The sequence below is a fragment of the Saccopteryx leptura genome, chromosome 3, assembly GCF_036850995.1.
Source record: "Saccopteryx leptura isolate mSacLep1 chromosome 3, mSacLep1_pri_phased_curated, whole genome shotgun sequence".
Taxonomy (NCBI): domain Eukaryota; kingdom Metazoa; phylum Chordata; class Mammalia; order Chiroptera; family Emballonuridae; genus Saccopteryx; species Saccopteryx leptura.
Window position 1 is genome coordinate 168,011,040 of NC_089505.1, and position 17,113 is coordinate 168,028,152.

A 17,113-nucleotide genomic window follows, 5' to 3' on the forward strand; every position below is an offset into this window, starting at 1 on the left:
CTCGGCTGTCAGCGAGGAGGAGGCAAGACCCCGCTGGCGCCTACAATCAGAGCGCACCTTGAGATAACAAGCAGGGCTAGAGGTGGGAAAAACAAACAGGGACCGAGCGAACGTGTGCAGGGCGCCTGCGTTAGGGAGTGGGCAAGAGGGTGTGATCTAATTACTGGAGGTTTTAGATTTTTTATATCAAGAAGGAGGGAACCAAATAAAAATCCAACTCCTCCAGATGGCCCTGGGGATTTTGAAGGGCCTCGTTTGAGGGAGCGAATCTCTGCAGCACGCACCCGCGTAGTTGTGCGCTCCCGTGCCCCCACCATCTTCCTCGAGAACTGGGACCCCCAACCGCCGCCCCCAACCTAGGCGCGCAGCAGCCTGGCTGCTCTCCCTGCTTCTTCTCTGCCTCTCTCCTGGGTCCGAAGGGAAACGCGGACTCCAGCAACGCTCGGGGCTCATCCATCAGTCCGGGAGGAAAAGGGGGAGGAGAGAGCAGGAAGGCGGCGGGAGGAGGAGTTTCTCTGTGGCCCGGAGCCCTCGGTGGGGCCGGCGGAGGAGGAGCGCCCTTCCCCCCGTACGCTGATTGCTGTGGCGTCCTGCCCGTCCCCGCCCGCGTGTGTGTGAGGGTTAGCGAGTGCGCTGGGTCGGCCCGATGGGGGTAATCGAGGGTTTCGGGGACGCCGAGCGGCGCTTTCCTTTTCCCAGTGAGTGAGGGAGGGAAGTCAGTGGCTGTCGCGCTCGGCCACTTTCCCTGCGTGACTCCCGGAGCTCCCTGCAGGAGGTGAAAGTCCCCGGCTGGTCCGGATGGCGTAGTTGTGCCGCCGCGCAGCAGCTGCCGCAGCTCGCCGCCGCCGAGCGCTGGGCGGGGAAACTTTCCTTTGCTTTTCTCCCAACTGCGGCGGGGTGGATCTCCGCTTGACACACCGCTTCCGAGGTACGTGCCGGCCCAGCCCGCCGCGCTGCAGCCAACGCTGGGACGCTCCGCTAGCCCAGCAGCGTCCGACCTGGCCGCGAGCTCTGCAGGCTGCGCGGTTCCAGATGCCGCTGCGCGGGGTCCCGTCCTTGCTTCACGGCCGGGGTCGTCCCGGGCTTGGAAGGGTGGCGTTGGTTGGGCGCCGAGGAGCCAGGACCGGTGGCCGGTGATGCGTGGGCAGCGGCCGCCTCGGGTGGGCAGCGCTCCGATGATGCTCTCTGCTGGGGCAGACTTCTCCACGCCCGCCCTCACTGTTCTGCTCCGCGGTGTCTTCTGACTCCCGCGGGGCGCTCCGGCCACTTCCCACTGAGCGCGTGACAGCGTTTGTTGTGGGTTTGCATTCAGTCGCCGCTGCAGAGGCTGCGGCCGCAGCACTCGCGCACGGACCTGAGCTACGCTCGCCGCCGGCCGCACCCTCTGGGGTGCTCGCTCAGCGGGCGGTGCGGAGCCCTGCATCCCCGAGCCCCAGCGGAGAACGCGCCCCCGGCAACTTATTAGCCGTCTTACCCAGTTTATTTCAGAGGCTTGTCTTGTTCATTTGGTTAGAACAAGCTTGGGAATCTCGGTGCTGCTAGGAGAATCTGCTTGCAGTTCTTATTGGGGCATATGCCCCACTTTCCATAAGGGAACCGGCTTGTCAAGCGTGAATTACCTTGGCAAATTAGAACTTAATGGATTTATGATCTACATAAAAAGCTTAAGAGAAGAAAATCGTTTCATTTCCTTAGTTGTGAAATGAGAAGCATAATAGTACTGGCCTCATAGGGTTGCTGTGTTGGTGCTGCTTGTCCTGAGCCCAGAAGTGACAGGAGAAAAGCGAAGAGGGTAAGAGGGATAGTAGGAGGGACAGATTGAGATGGAGAGCCAGGTGTTTTATGAACTCCAGCTCCAAGAGGTAGCGAGCGTTTAGGACGGAAGTCTTTACAAGTAGCAAGCACATGTCAAGACCTTTTGATTTTTCTGAAATGGTACTTTAGCTGCAAACAGTTACTTCAGTGTGAAATTAGCGATTTCTTTTGCATAATAATCATAGCTAACGTTTACTGAGCCTAAACTGTGTGCTGCTGTGCTGCACACTCTCTTAAAAGCCTTTCTGAAACAGCTGCACTTAATCCTCCGTGGTAAAGAGACCAATAGCCCCATTTTACAGATAAGATACTAGAGGTTAGTTACTTGGCTAGCTCCTCACAACTTTCTATTAGTTCTGACTCCAGAGTTAGCTTAGTCACTCAGCATAAAGCACCAAGTGCAGTAAGATTTGTATGCAGTGAGTTCAGATCTCTTCTATTGTTTAGTTTCTCATTTGAGTTGAATGCATATCCCTTGAAACACAAATAAGGTATCTGTGATTAATTTAGGTGATATACTTATGGGAGTGCCAAATCACAGCTCCTTTGAAACTGGCTCCAAGTAATTATATATAGAACTCTGATTTGTGTTAATGAATATGGATCTTTATTTTTAATTCCTTTTATTAATTCTCCAGACATTGTTGGTCAGCATTACTTGGCTTCCTTAGGAAACAGCTTGGGATTGGCACAAAGAGGCAGGGAAATAATTCTTACCCCCTTAAGGGCTATTAAAATGAAATTGATTTCATGCCATTGTGTCAGTTAAAGGATGTTGCTCTGTTTCTTGGTGTTCTCTGCTTTTGGCTTTAATTCTGCATTGTTTAGTGTTTCAAGGCTTCAGCATATTTTTTGCCCTTCAGTTTGTCTTTCTCATTTGTCAACTTTAATTTTTCCTGTTTTGATGGAATTTGACCATTACACGGGAGCTTTGCTTAACAACTGTTGATCCAGCTCATGTTTTTAAATATAAAAGTCACCAACTTACTTTTGAACCCCAGCACTTCAAAGGCAACCCCTGGGGAATTCATTGTTATTTTGAATATTAGCCAACAGGGGGAGCATAACACACTATTGATGTCTATTAGGCTTGTAAACCAGTTTTCAGGGTATTAAGCATACATTTCAAAAGTGGAAAATGTTTTGAGTTTATCTATCAAAATAACCAAATTGCTTTCTGACCTTACAGTGGAGAACTGTGTTTAATTTCAACTGATGACAATGAGAATGACCTTGAGGACAAGGCCTATATGTTGGCAATATGTCAACTCTGTGGTGGCTGGAGAGATATGAAATACACATGCAGTTTTTTTCCATATGTTTTCCTTCAGAGGTGACTGTAACATAGTTTTGTGTACTTTGAATAATATTTTAAGTTATTTAGGAGAACTGGGAATACAGAAAGATGCATTGTGAATCTTTTTGAAATGATTCTCATTTGTCTTCTGTAGAAAACTACATGTAGTAAATTTGTTCTCAGGGAGGTTGATGCACTCATAATCCTATTATTATCATTTTTCATTAATATCTTCCAAGTGCAAAACAATGAACTATTATCCTGAATAGTAGCATTTCTTTTTTCTTTTCTTTCTCTCTTTTTTTTTTTTTTTTTTTTGAAAGAGAGAGACAAGAAGGGAGAGAGATGAGAAACATCAACTTATAGTTGTGTCACTTTAGCTGTTCATTGATTGCTTCTCATACATGCCTTGCCTGGGGCGCTCAAGCCAAGCCAATGACCCTTTGCTCAAGCCAGAGACCTTGGGCTCAAGCCAGCAACCTTGGGCTTCAAGCCAGTGACCTTTGGGCTCAAGCCAGTGATCATGGGATCATTTCAATGAACTCACGCTAAAGCTGGCGACCCTGTGCTCAAGCTGGTGAGCCTGCACTCAAGCTGGATGAGCCTATGCTTAAGCTGGTGACCTCAGGGTTTTGAACCTAGGACCTCCGCATCTCAGGTCAACACTTTATCCACTGCACCACCACCAGTCAGGCAGTAATAACATTTCTATTATGGTGCATTCTTCAGAAGTTTATATTTTAGTGTGGTAATAATTCAGAAGTATCATATTTGTCTAGTATAGATGCAGTTTGTCTGTAGACATTCATACCTGTAAATCTAATGTAAACAATATTTAAGAATTAACATGTTGCCTGACCAGGCGGTGGCGCAGTGGATAGAGCATCATCAGACTGGGATGCGGAGGACCCAGGTTCGAACCCCCCGAGGTCGCCAGCTTGAACGCGGGCTCATCTGGTTTGAGCAAAGCTCAACAGCTTGGACCCAAGGTCGCTGGCTCGAGCAAGGCGTTTCTCAGTCTGCTGAAGGCCCATGGTCAAAGCACATATGAGAAAGTACTCAATGAACAACAAAGGTGTTGCAATGAAAAACTAATGATTGATGCTTCTCATCTCTCTCTGTTCCTGTCTGTCTGTCCGTCTGTCCCTATCCATCCCTCTCTCTCTCTCTCTCTGTCTCTGTAAAAAAAAAAAAAAAAAAAAAAAGCATTAACATGTTTGGAAAAATAGTCCAACTGACTTTTTTAAAAGGTTTTTGATCTTTGCAGTTTTGTAGGCCAGATTCCTTTTTTGTTTCCTGTGCATCAGGTACTATTGACAACTTTATTTCATTTACCAAGTTAGGGTCAAGGGGATCTTATTTTAAAACAACTTTCAAATTTAGTTCCTTCTTTCTAAATTTCAGCATTGCACTTACACCTTAGACTAGTGTCTTATTTAGGATCTAATTCAGTCTTTCATGCTCTTACCCAGTTTACTCATTCAGCAAACATTTCTCAATCCCCAGCTTCCTAATAGGCATATGATTTTTTTTTTTTTGTATTTTCCTGAAGCTGAAAACGGGGAGGCAGTCAGACAGACTCCCACATGCGCCTGACCAGGATCCACCTCGCACGCCCACCAGGGGGCGATGCTCTGCCCATCTGGGACGTTGCTCTGTTGCAACCAGAGCCATTCTAGCACCTGAGGCAGAGGCCACAGAGCCATCCTCAGCGCCCGGGCCAACTTTGCTCCAATGGAGCCTTGGCTGTGGGAGGGGAAGAGAGAGACAGAGAGAAAGGAGAGGGGGAGGTGGAGAAGTAGATAGGTGCCTCTCCTGTGTGCCCTGGCCAGGAATCGAACCCGGGACTTCCGCACGCTAGGCCCACGCTCTACCACTGAGCCAACCGGCCAGGGCCGGCATATGATTCTTGGTCTTAGAGTTTGGCAAATTAGTTGTCCTTTTTTAGTCCTCTGATAGCAGGGGGCCAAGATGCCAGAAGGCTTCCTGAGCTTTGTGGTGAAAAGCCTTTATAGATTGACAAAATTAGTTTGTTTAAAGGAAAGTATTGTGCCATTCTTTTTTTTGTTTTTTGTTTTTTGTTTTTTTCTGAAGCTGGAAACGGGGAGACAGTCAGACAGACTCCCGCATGCGCCCGACCAGGATCCACCCAGCACGCTCACCAGGGGGCGATGCTCTGCCCCTCCAGGGCGTCGCTCTGCCGCGACCAGAGCCACTCTAGCGCCTGGGGCAGAGGCCAAGGAGCCATCCCCAGTGCCCGGGCCATCCTTGCTCCAATGGAGCCTTGGCTGCAGGAGGGGAAGAGAGAGACAGAGAGGAAGGAGGGGGGGGGGGATTGGAGAAGCAAATGGGCGCTTCTCCTATGTGCCCTGGCCGGAAATCGAACCCGGGTCCTCCGCACGCCAGGCCGACGCTCTACCGCTGAGCCAACCGGCCAGGGCTGTGCCATTCTTTTTTAAGGCTCAAAGAAATGAATGTTTCCCATTTGCATACAAACTTGTTTCTATCTCATAAACATCTGGTGATTACTGGCTTTTCTGAGGACAGAATCTGGGTATAAGCACCCAGGGCCGAAGAACTCTGATGTCCTTTGAGTACTAAGAAAGTGGTCACTACTGTATTCTCTAGTCCCTAAATCTTCTTTGGTACATAAGTGATGACCAATTTCCTGGGGTCATAAGTCTGTAGAAAGTTCTGACTTTACATTTCAAGATTAACACACAGAAGATCTAGGATTTAAAGCAGGGGTCCCCAAACTTTTTACACAGGGGGCCAGTTCACTGTCCCTCAGACCATTGGAGAGCCGGACTATAAAAAAAAAAACTATGAACAAATCCTTATGCACACTGCGCATATCTTATTTTAAAGTAAAAAAAAGCAAAACAGGAACAAATACAGTATTTAAAATAAAGAACAAGTAAATTTAAATCAACAAACTGACCAGTATTTCAATGGGAACTATGCTCCTCTCACTGACCACCAATGAAAGAGGTGCTCCTTCTGGAAGTGCGGCGGGGCCGGATAAATGGCCTCAGGGGGCCGCATGCGGCCCACGGGCCGTAGTTTGGGGACCCCTGATTTAAAGGATGGTGGGTAAGTATTAACATTGCTGTAATATTTTTCCTGGATGAATTTGCTCTGTGGTCATTTTGGATTACTCTCGTTCTTGATAATCCATCTTGAAAATGTTTTTTCTCCCTCCTTCTTTGATTGCTATTGGGCAAAAACTAATTATAATCGTTAGGTTCATTAGTTAATGAGAACAGTCTTCATTTCTTTCTTTTTTTTCCCTCTTAAGTTATTTAAAAAAATTATGTTATTGCTGTTTCAGTCTGTCCGCTGGAGCATTTTCCTTATATTTTTAAACTTCTTTTGAAATTTTAAAACTTAAACTTGTTAACTACTTTTTGAAATTTGCATAACTCAAGTTAAATAAATGTGTTTAGGGATCTTCAATGTAAAAGTAACCTTGTATTGCCTCTAGGAACATGGACAGTTAGGAATGAAAAAGTGAATCTAGGTTATATGAAAAGCTAGCCTTTCACAAATAACAGCCTTTAATAACAGCTTTGAAAGACTATTACTGCACCAAGATCAATGGCAGTAATTTCTCTGGTTCCATATCTTTAGAGTAACACTTGGAATGATAGCATTGTCTCTTTGTAGCATTTCATAAACCACGAGCTGATTTATGGAATTTGTTAGGATTCTCCTCAAGCTGAAATAAATCAACACAGTGTGGAAGGCCTTTATGAGAAGGAGCTAGGTCCATTACTTGGACTCTGTCCACGTCTAGATTTCTGGTTTTATATCTTTGGAACTAGCACACTAGTTTGCTAACTGACACTGAGCTTTATTTCCTCTTCAGAGATTTAGTACAGGTCCGAGCATTCATCCTTCTCTCGGAGAAAGAGGAATGATTTTTATCTCGCAAACAAGATGTGGCCAATATTTAGTGTTTGAAGTAATATTCATGAAAGTTTTATGTGAGGCCACTCTCATTTGGACCTTATTCTACTTTTTTTAAAAAATTTTTTATTTATTTATTTATTTTTTACAGAGACAGAGAGTGAGTCAGAGAGAGGGATAGACAGGGACAGACAGACAGGAACGGAGAGAGATGAGAAGCATCAATCATTAGTTTTTCATTGCGTGTTGTGACACCTTAGTTGTTCATTGATTGCTTTCTCATATGTGCCTTGACCGTGGGCCTCCAGCAGACCAAGCAACCCCTTGCTGGAGCCAGCGACCTTGGGTCCAAGCTGGTGGGCTCTTGCTCAAACCAGATGAGCCCACGCTCAAGCTGGCGACCTCAGGGTCTCGAACCTGGGTCTTCGGCATCCCAGTCCGACGCTCTATCCACTGCGCCACCGCCTGGTCAGGCTATTCTACTTTTTTTATTCTTCAGTTTTCTAGGCCAAACATCAAGACTTGATAGGCTGGCAGTCACAGGTATACCTACAGGAATGGTGGCCATATTTAAAATTAAGGCTGTTCCTGAAACTCTGAAACATGGGCGCCAGAACCACATCCAGAGTCCATTCTGAGATCTCCTGCCTAAGACAGATTATTATCTGGTGTTTGTGCTGAAAGCTTCTTCAAGTCTGGGAGGAAGACTGAGTGATAGTAGAATTCGGCAAAGTTCAATTTTAGGATTTAATGTTAAATTATTGCCACAATAATACTTTAGAATTAAGTCTGAAATGTTAGCTCTGTCTTCACTTTAAGGAAAAGGGTGGTAATACTCTCCCTACCTCTTGGAGACACTGCACTCTGGGGACAGGGGCTTCCGAGTTGGGCGCCATTTGCAGAAGGCTGAAGCACTGGCTTGCCTGTACTTCCGTGTGCACACCTGATTTCCCTGCTACATGATGAAGGTCAGCTTTGCATGTGAAACTGCAGATGGACTATTGTAAAAATACAGTTAAATGGATTAGTCCTTGAAAAATTTATATTTAACAAACAATTTTTACAAATACTAGTCCTTGAGCTTCCCTGCGGATCAGATTGCCCTGGGAGAAAGTCTGCAGTTTTGCAGGCTCGATGGTTAACCGCCATTGATAGGAGGAACACCAGGTGGAGGGCCTAGCTGAACTTGGCTTTCTTTCTCTTTTAATTCTTACTATATCATTTTATTAATGGAGACTTGATGAATGCTTAATTCCATTTGCTGTGTGAAAGATTCCCTTTTGGGAGTATAATTTGGTTAGTGTTTATAGTGATTTATGTTCTTTGACAGTATGAAATTGGTCATTGCATGCAAAAATACACTGCTGGCTATTTGCAAATTTCATTTCATAATTAACTAACTGTATGATGATGGCAGGAGCAGAATGTGGCTTTTAATTTTTTTTATACTTGGAAGGTTATTTGAGGTGAAATACTTAGATTCACATCTCAAAGCCGTGTTCACGTGGGTGCCCTAAGTACTTTTGTGTGTTATTCCCTGTGTTGTTAGTGTTATCTTTTCCATTTTTTTTCTTTGCAACAAAACATACTCAAACACAAAATTCTTTTTAGTATTATCTACAAAGAATAAACGTCTCATTTTGTTATATTAAACTTTGTGTAGTTGGATGGCAAATTAAATTCAACTTTGAGGGAAAGCACCATTGACTCATTAAAAACATTTTGCATCAATGTAGTTTAAGGTCTTCCCTATGTGTGTGGGAGAAGTTTCTGATCTTCTAAATGGGCATGTTTACTATTGCTGGTCTTTTTTTGCCAGTGTTTCTGAGCAAGATTTCTTTTAGTTTTCTTCTTTTTGTGTCTTTATAAAGATTACTTGTCATGTGTGCATAGTATACCTTCTGAATTAGGAAAAAACACTTAGACTAAGTATTTTGTGGAGCTCCACCTGTCTTTTTTTAAAAAAAATTTTTTATTGATGGAAAAGAGAGAGATGAAGGGAACAACTTGCTGTTGTGTACTCATTGGTTGCTTCTCATATGTGTACTGACGGAGGATTGAATCTGCGACTCAGTGTGCTGGGATGACGCTCTATCTACTGAGCCACCTGGTCAGGGCCCTGTCTCTGTTTTGAGTTCATCATACTCATACAATAAAGTTGCTGCACAGCCATTGGCTGCATCATAATTTTGACATAGGAGCCAGGGGAAGCATGACGTGGTAAAATTCCGTTTTGTGTATTTACGTCTTTTTAAGTTTGTGGTACTTTTATTTCATTATTAGAGTGGTTGCTTTCTAAGATATTCAAAGTTTTAATTTCATTCAGTGTGTGGGCTAATAAGGAGGTTTCCTGTAGAACCAGTTCTACTAAATTCTTAAAAGTGCTTCCAGAATGTATCCCATATGTATACTGTGCTGGGTAGGGCTTTTGGTAATGTTCAAATGGGAGATACTGAACACAAAGCAGGATTCCACTTAGTTTAACTGAGTAGGGAAGTGAGGAAAGGGAGGGGAGTGTCTAATTTGTTAGGAGAAGATTCACTTTTGCATCATAGTAAGGGATTTAAATGTATTCTTTCAAATTATTATATATTTCAAGTAGGTACATAGGTAAGAAGTTTGCAAAACAGATTTTGCTAAGGTTAAGGTTCTGTTGGCGACTCCTCTAACCCCAAAGAGCCTGTTCTCTGAAGCCAGGAAAAAGCAGTCTGTTTCCAATTATATATCACAAAAATAGGGAAATTAGGCCAAGAAAAATGATCATTTGGTGGTTGGGTTGCTTTTTTGTAGAGGGTAAAGGAGAAAGGATCATAGATACACTTAAAAAAAATCTGTTAGTTTTTATCTTGGCTTTCAAATTTTTCTCCAATGTTCTTTCTATATTGGAAATTAAGAGGAATTTTGGAATTAAAGACTCTCGCCTCCTTCATCTTTTTTTTTGTTTCTGAGAGACCAAATAGAAGAGCAGTTAGGCAGTTTCTGCTGACACTAAAGGGTTTGGTCGCAGTATTCTGGGACTGACTGGTGCTTTTGGTAAAGCCTTTTCCTGACTGAATGGTGCTGGACTATGGGCTCCCAGCATCACACCAGGGAGTTGGTGCTATGGCTTTTTTTTTGTTATTCTTTTTGTCCAGCTTGGAACAGAAATAATGGTCCTGATGCTTAGCATTATTCTGTTGCGGAGGGGATGTGAGTGTGAGAATACAGAGGTGAGAAGCCGAACTGGAAGTTGGATGATGTGTGGGTGAATATATTGTCCTCAGCACTTGTCACAAGCAACTGGCCTTTCTTAAAGCCTGCTGTTAGTTTCAGGATTAGTGGTCCCATGAGACCCAGGTGGTAAAGAAGAGAAGATCACCCCCAGCAGATCTTGGTTTCTGTTTCTCACACCTTACACCTCCTCAGAGTGTTGAATAAAAGTTTCCTGATGGTACCGAATCTTTAATAACAACGACATCTGTCAGGGCTAGTGGTGTTTCGCTATTGGCTCTTTTTTCTCACCTCCCCTTAACTCCTTGGCCTGCTGCAGGCAGGCTCTGCGCCCACCACACCATGATAGGGTGCTAAAAAAGGTGCAGTGTGCAAAACTGCGTGCTTGTTTTCAGTCAGTGTCTTCACTGCCTTCTCTGTTACATTGGTTATTTTACTCTCCCATTTCCCCATGTTTTATTGTCTTGGCTTCCCTGGAGCTACTCTCCTGGTTTTCCCTGGACCTTCCTGATCTCGGTTCAGGTCTCCTTTTCAGTGCTTGACCCTCGGGTGTTGGCATTCTCCCAGGTCGTTTCCCTTCCCCTTCCTTCCCAGTCATTTAAGGCGCTCATATTTCTTTCCATGCTTCAATGACCACAGCTCTGCCAGTAACTCTCTTCTCTTACTTGCTTACCTCCCCTGCCAAATGCCCCTAATCCCACTGTGTCTCACCTTGAGTGGGTTTTGCTCTGCATTTTCTTCTCCATTTGCAAACCATCATCTCACCTGGACATGTGTCTTCCAGTTGGTTTTCTTGGCTTCAGCCTTTCTATTTCAAATTGTTGATTTGTTAGGGTTGATAAATACATTATGGCTTGAAAACACAGGTTGGTTTTTGTTTCTTTTTCTTTTTTTGTATTTTTCTGAAGCTGGAAACGGGGAGAGACAGACTCCCGCATGCGCCGACCGGGATCCACCCGGCATGCCCACCAGGGGGCGATGCTCTGCCCCTCCGGGGCGTCGCTCTGCCGCAACCAGAGCCACTCTAGTGCCTGGGGCAGAGGCCAAGGAGCCATCCCCAGCGCCCGGGCCATCCTTGCTCCAATGGAGCCTTGGCTGCGGGAGGGGAAGAGAGAGACAGAGAGGAAGGAGGGGGTGGGGTGGAGAAGCAAATGGGCGCTTCTCCTATGTGCCCTGGCCGGGAATCAAACCCGGGTCCCCCGAACGCCAGGCCGACGCTCTACCGCTGAGCCAACCGGCCAGGGCCGGTTTTTGTTTCTTATATTTGAAAAATCTCTTTTGTTCCATTATTCCTGGCATGGGATATCCCGTTATTAACAACATAGTGTTAACCTACTTTTTCAGCCATTTTTCCCTTCATTTTCTCCATTAAACCTCACTGCACTCATACCAGACTCCTTATGGTTTCCAGAGCATGCCCTGTGCTCTCATGGCCTGTTCCTTTTGCACTTGTCCCTCCTCTAGCACCCTCTTCTTTCCCTTCTCTGTGGAGGTCTCCAGCTCACTCAGCCAGGAAAACTCAGTTGTCAGCTTCCCTGGTGATGCTTCCCATGGCTCCTCCTGGCAGGTTGCTTCCCCCTTAATTTCTCTTGCCGACTTCTCCTGCTGCTTGATGAGAACCAATTTTCTTTCTCTGCCAGATTGTGGACTTCCCTAGAGCAAGACTGAGTGCTACCATCTTTGTATCCTGGCTGTGAGGCCTGGGCCTGGCGTATATGTTGTCAAATTGAATTCTTCATCTCGGTTCCACATCAGTTAAAGCTTTGGGGAAAGAACAAGCTTATAGTTGATATAAATTAAAACAATAGAACAGACAAAGGAAATCAACCCAGAGTTATAAAGTTTAGGGTAGAGTGGGGCTTTGAAATAACCTTCTTCAAGACCCTGTAAAGATGAGGACAGTCAGGTATGGAGAGGTTAGGTGGACCGCGCACGATCATGTGGCTGGAAACAGTGCTGCCCTCTGCCCCTCTGGAGCGTTCTCTACCCAGTAGCCAGAGTGGCCCTGATAAAACCTAAGTCGGATCCTGTCATTCCTCTGCTTGAAACACTCTACTGTTCCTGTCTTTCTCAGAGACAAAATCAAAATCCTTACAATGATCTGTCAAGTCCTACGCAACCAGCCAGTGACTTTTTTGCTTGTTACTTCTTTAACCTCATTTCTTTGGCTTGCTTACTCTGCTCCAGCTGTGTGTCCTGCTTGCCATTTTTCCTAATGGGTCTGACACACTCTGTCTCAGGGCCTTTGCATGTGCTATTTTCATTGCTTGAAATGTTTTTTTTCTGAATATCTATGGAGTTCACTTCCTTACTCAAGACAAAGGAACAAACCAAACCAGAGACCCATAGATACTTCCTTTCCCTCTTTTTCTGCTTTGTTTTCTTAGCATTTATCTCTGTCTTTGCTGGACCAGGGCAGATAGTAATTGTCCAAGTCCTGAGTAAGGATGGTGCGGAATGAAGAAATAAATTTAGAGAAAAAGGATGGGATTGGGAGGTCTCTTTGCACAGCGGATAGCTTGCAAGAACAAGTCTCCACCCCCAAACCACTTTATTTATAGAGCAGAGAAAAGTCATTAGCAAAACGAAGAAAACTTAGATACAAAGTCACATTTCTGAGGCAACTCCAGAATTCTCCCAAGTGCAAAAAACCCTCCACTCTGCATAACATCTTAACTTCACAAAACAAAGGGTAAACATAGCTAACATGGAAGTGTGGAGAAGGGCACGTAAATTGCCTTTACCAACTTAAACAGTCAGAGGTTGTGGGGAAGAACTTAGCCTTTAGCAACTTAAGCAAGTGAGGTAGGAGGATGGGACGAGTGCAAATACTCAGCTGCATAGCCTATATGGAGTTCTGGGGAAGACCTTAGCTTTTAGCTTAAGTCTTAAACTGCTAGGACTTTGCCAGCTTGCAGTATCCCACATATCTCCTACACAATTATATGGCTTGTTTATAGTCCATCTCCCCAGACTAGAATGTAAACTACAGGGCAAGGATTTTTGTATATTTTATTCCCTGTTGAATCCTCACACCTAGAATAGTCTTGACATTGAACAGGCATTTGCTAAATATTTGTTGGATGTATAAATGGATAAGAAGAAGCAAGATTTTGTGGATTTCTTATCATTAAACACACTCTGATGATATTAATAAGGGAAAACAATCAGGTCTGTCTGGAAGGAAAATGTGATTTCTAAAAAGCCACATTTGAGGCCTGTCAGACTAGAACACTGACCTCTTTTTAATTGTCTGACTTGAAGCAGCAACCTTGGTCTCTCCCCATCTCCCCAGCCTTACAAGTGGTTTGGGAAGATTCCCATTTTACCTCTAACAGGCTTGGGCTTGCTGTGGTTTCTCTCTACCTGTGGTTTGCCCTTTAACCCATCAGGCTACAAAGATGAAAAGTAAACACAGCATTCAAGAAAAGAGCTGGGGAGAGGAGCAGAATTCCTTGTGGCCCTGACATCTTCCCCTGGCTCTGGGCCCTGCAGGGTAGCTCACTGCACCTTCTAGAGTTGCTTCAGGGCGGATGGGCTGGAGACCACCAGGCCAGATGACTTTTGAGTTCTGCTTTGATGTTCTAGTTTAAAAAAAAAAGAAATGGGAAATTTAGACAAAAAAGGACATTGGAGAAAGGATTTTTAAAACATAAATTACCATCTTAATTTTAAAGAGGTTTTAACCCTTCTCAAGACAGAAGATTGCAAAATGAAATGACTACTTCTGTCAGTGGTGTAGTGAGGAGTCACTGCTGGGACTCAGGCCTGTGAAACCAGCGACTTAAATCTAATGTACAGTAAACCATACTTTTGAAGAAGCATCTGATGCTTGGGGCAGGGGTTATGTTGAACGAAGAGCTAATTTATATTAGTGTAACAGTGATGTCAGAGCGGTTTGCTTCCTGCCCTCTGTGATAACATCAGTGTGGTTCCCAGGAGCCCACCCCATCAGGACAGGAATCCCAGCCAAGGATGTCAGAGGCTCCGGAGGAAGTGATTACTATGTACAAAGCCAGCCACATAATTGGACCCTGGGATTCAAAACTATCAAGCTGAAAATAAAATATCTTGAACGGAGCTAAGTTTTCAATGACCTAGTTAAAAATGCTAACAGTCGCCCCGGCCAGGTGGCTTAGTTGTTGGAGTGCCGTCCTGATGCTCCATGGTTGTGTGTTCCATCCTCCGTTAGGGGACATATAAGAATTAACCAGTGGGTGCATGGATCAGTGGAACGACAAATTGATGTTTCTCTCTCTCTCTCTTTCTGAGTCACTCACTTTCCTCCTTCCTCTCTAAAGTCAATAAAACAAAAACTTAAGAAAAAAATATAGCTACAACTTCCTAAACCCTAAGAACATACTAGATATTAAATACTTTACACATTATTAATTTAATCCTTACAACAACCTCATTAGGGAAATAGTCATTTTCTCTACAGATGAGCCATGGAGGCGTCTGGTAGTTGCCCACTAGGAGGACACAAAGCAGGTACTTGAACCCAGGTCAGCTGGAGGGGGTCCCACATTTTCTGTTCCTAGAACACACAAAGTGTACTCTTTCTGCAGGACCTTTGCACTTGCTGTCCCCACTGTCTGGGATGCTTTCCCATCGGATATTGTCATAGCTCTGTCTCTCACCTCTGTGCTCAAATGTCACTCTCTAAAAAGGGTTCTGATCACCAGTTCCACTGTGTGGGAGGGGTGTTCCCCCCACATCATCAAGCAATTCTCAGACACCAGACAGACATCCTGGAAATTCAAATCAATTCTGACATTGTTTACTATTTACCAGGAGATAGCATCAGATTCCACAGCTGAGGGCTCAGTCCCGCGAGGCCTCCTTCCACTTCAGACACAGGTTCAGACCTGGGTTGTTACTTGTTCTTCTGATTTATGAGCTACAGATTGGAGGCCAACTACTCCTTCCTTAGGTTCAACTCATTTGCTAGAGTGGCTCACAGAACTCAGAGAGACATTTTACTTACTAGGTTAATGGTGCATTATACAAGGATAGAATTCAGGAACAGGCGGATGGAGAGATACATAGGGCAAGTTGTACGGGAAAGAAATGAAGCTTTCATGCTAAGTACCCCCTTGCCAGAACATGTGTTCATGAACCCAAAAGCTTCTTGAATCCTATCATTTTGGATTTTTATAGAGACTTCATTATGTAGGCATGATTGATAAAATCATTGGCCATTGGTAACAGATTTGTCCTCTAGTCCCTCTGTTTTCCTCCGTATACGTGGCTAGTCCTCCTGGAAGCTGGCCCCATCTTTAAGTGGGGCCCAGAAGCCACCTCAGTAACATATGACACCTTTATCCTCTCATCACTTAGGAAATTCCATGGGTTTTAGCTGCTCTGTGTCAGAAATGTGGAGGAAGACCAAATATATATTTCTCATAAATGCCATTATCACAACTTCCCTGACCTATGTAAATTAACATCTGTCCTCTGATCACTTTTTCTCCTTAACCTGCTTTGTTTTTCTTCGTAGGACTTACCACCATTTGATACACTATGTATTTGTTGTATGTCTCCCCATTAGAAGGTAAACTCCATGAAAACAGTATCATGCTTAGTTTACTGTTGTGTCCCCAGCTCCCTGAACAGTGTCAGGAATAAGGTAGGTGCTATTAAAATTTTTTTGTTGAGTGAATGAATAAGGTAAAATAAAACTGCTGATTGAGCTTTGCCTCCCTGGTTTCAAAATGAAACAACATCTTTTACGTTAGATTGCATCACACTGCGCACTCCCACAGGGTCTGTGTGCAGCCTGGTTGGGGACCAGAGTTGGAGGAGTTCCTGCTTGTGGCTAAGACCATGGCTGTGGAATCGGACAGATCTGGGCTCCAGTCCTGGTATTGGGCCTGAGTAGCTGGTGACCTTGTGGTGTTCCCCACTGAACAGTAGAGTAAAGGCCATCTATATCTGTGGGTTGTTGAGAGGACAGAATGAGAACTTATGAAAGACACAGTAAATGCTCAGTAGATGGTTGATGGACGTTTTGTGAGGTGAGAAGAAGCAGGTGTTAGCCTCTAATAGGAAGGAGAATGTGGTATAACACATGAACAACCACAAAATAATTACAAAGCAGCATGTGGACAAGTGTTGGCTGTGCTGCTAACTAGCTGTGTAACGGTAGGCACTCATTGAACCTTTCTATTTCTTGGTTTTGCTAATGTGTAAAATTAAAGGGTTGGAGTAGATGTTATCTGTTTCTAACATTCTGAGTTGGTGCTGAGTAGAGGATAACATGGAACAAATTATACACAAAATGTCAGAGTTAGTGTTCAAAGTGGGATGGGATTGATCAGAACTAACTTTTGGAATGAGGTGAGTGAAACAAGGAGAATTCATGGAGTTTGAGGAATAAAATATATGTATATGGCAGTTTTGATAAAATGAGTGGGTCTGATAAAATTCAGGTTTTATGTGTACTTACCTTGCTTGCAAGATAATTTATTTAAATACTTTGTTTATTAAATTATGTATTAAAAATAGCTAATGTAAGCCCTGGCCGGGTAGATCAGTTGGTTAGAATATCTCCTGATACACCAAGGTTGTGGGTTTGATTCCGCAGTCAGGAGATACAAGAGTTAACCCATGAATGCATAAATAAGTGGGATAACAAATCAATGTTTCTGACTCTCCCTCTCCCTTCTAAAAGAATAAATACCCCAACCACCTTAAAGATAGCTAATGTATCAGTACAGGCCTACCGTGGAGATATTGTGGTTTTGGTCCAGATCATCACAATAAAGAGAATGTTGTGATATAAAGTGAGTCACACAGATTTTTTGGCTTCTCGGTGCATATAAAAGTTAACACTACACTGTCATGTATTTAGTGTGAAAAATTATGTCCAAAACAATGTAT

At 44.2% G+C, this 17,113-nt stretch overlaps 1 protein-coding gene across 3 annotated transcripts in view; it reads left to right on the forward strand.

Annotated features, from left to right (window-relative positions):
• Positions 1-643: 643 nt before the first annotated feature.
• Positions 644-17,113, forward strand: part of TGFBR3 (transforming growth factor beta receptor 3) — a 225,038-nt gene continuing 208,568 nt past the window's right edge. For 2 of the 3 annotated variants that reach the window (XM_066376794.1, XM_066376793.1), the window contains exon 1: positions 644-928. The gene's annotated coding sequence lies outside the window, so the exon portion shown is untranslated. The remainder of the gene's footprint in view (positions 929-17,113) is intronic. The other variant, XM_066376795.1, reaches the window with a different exon arrangement.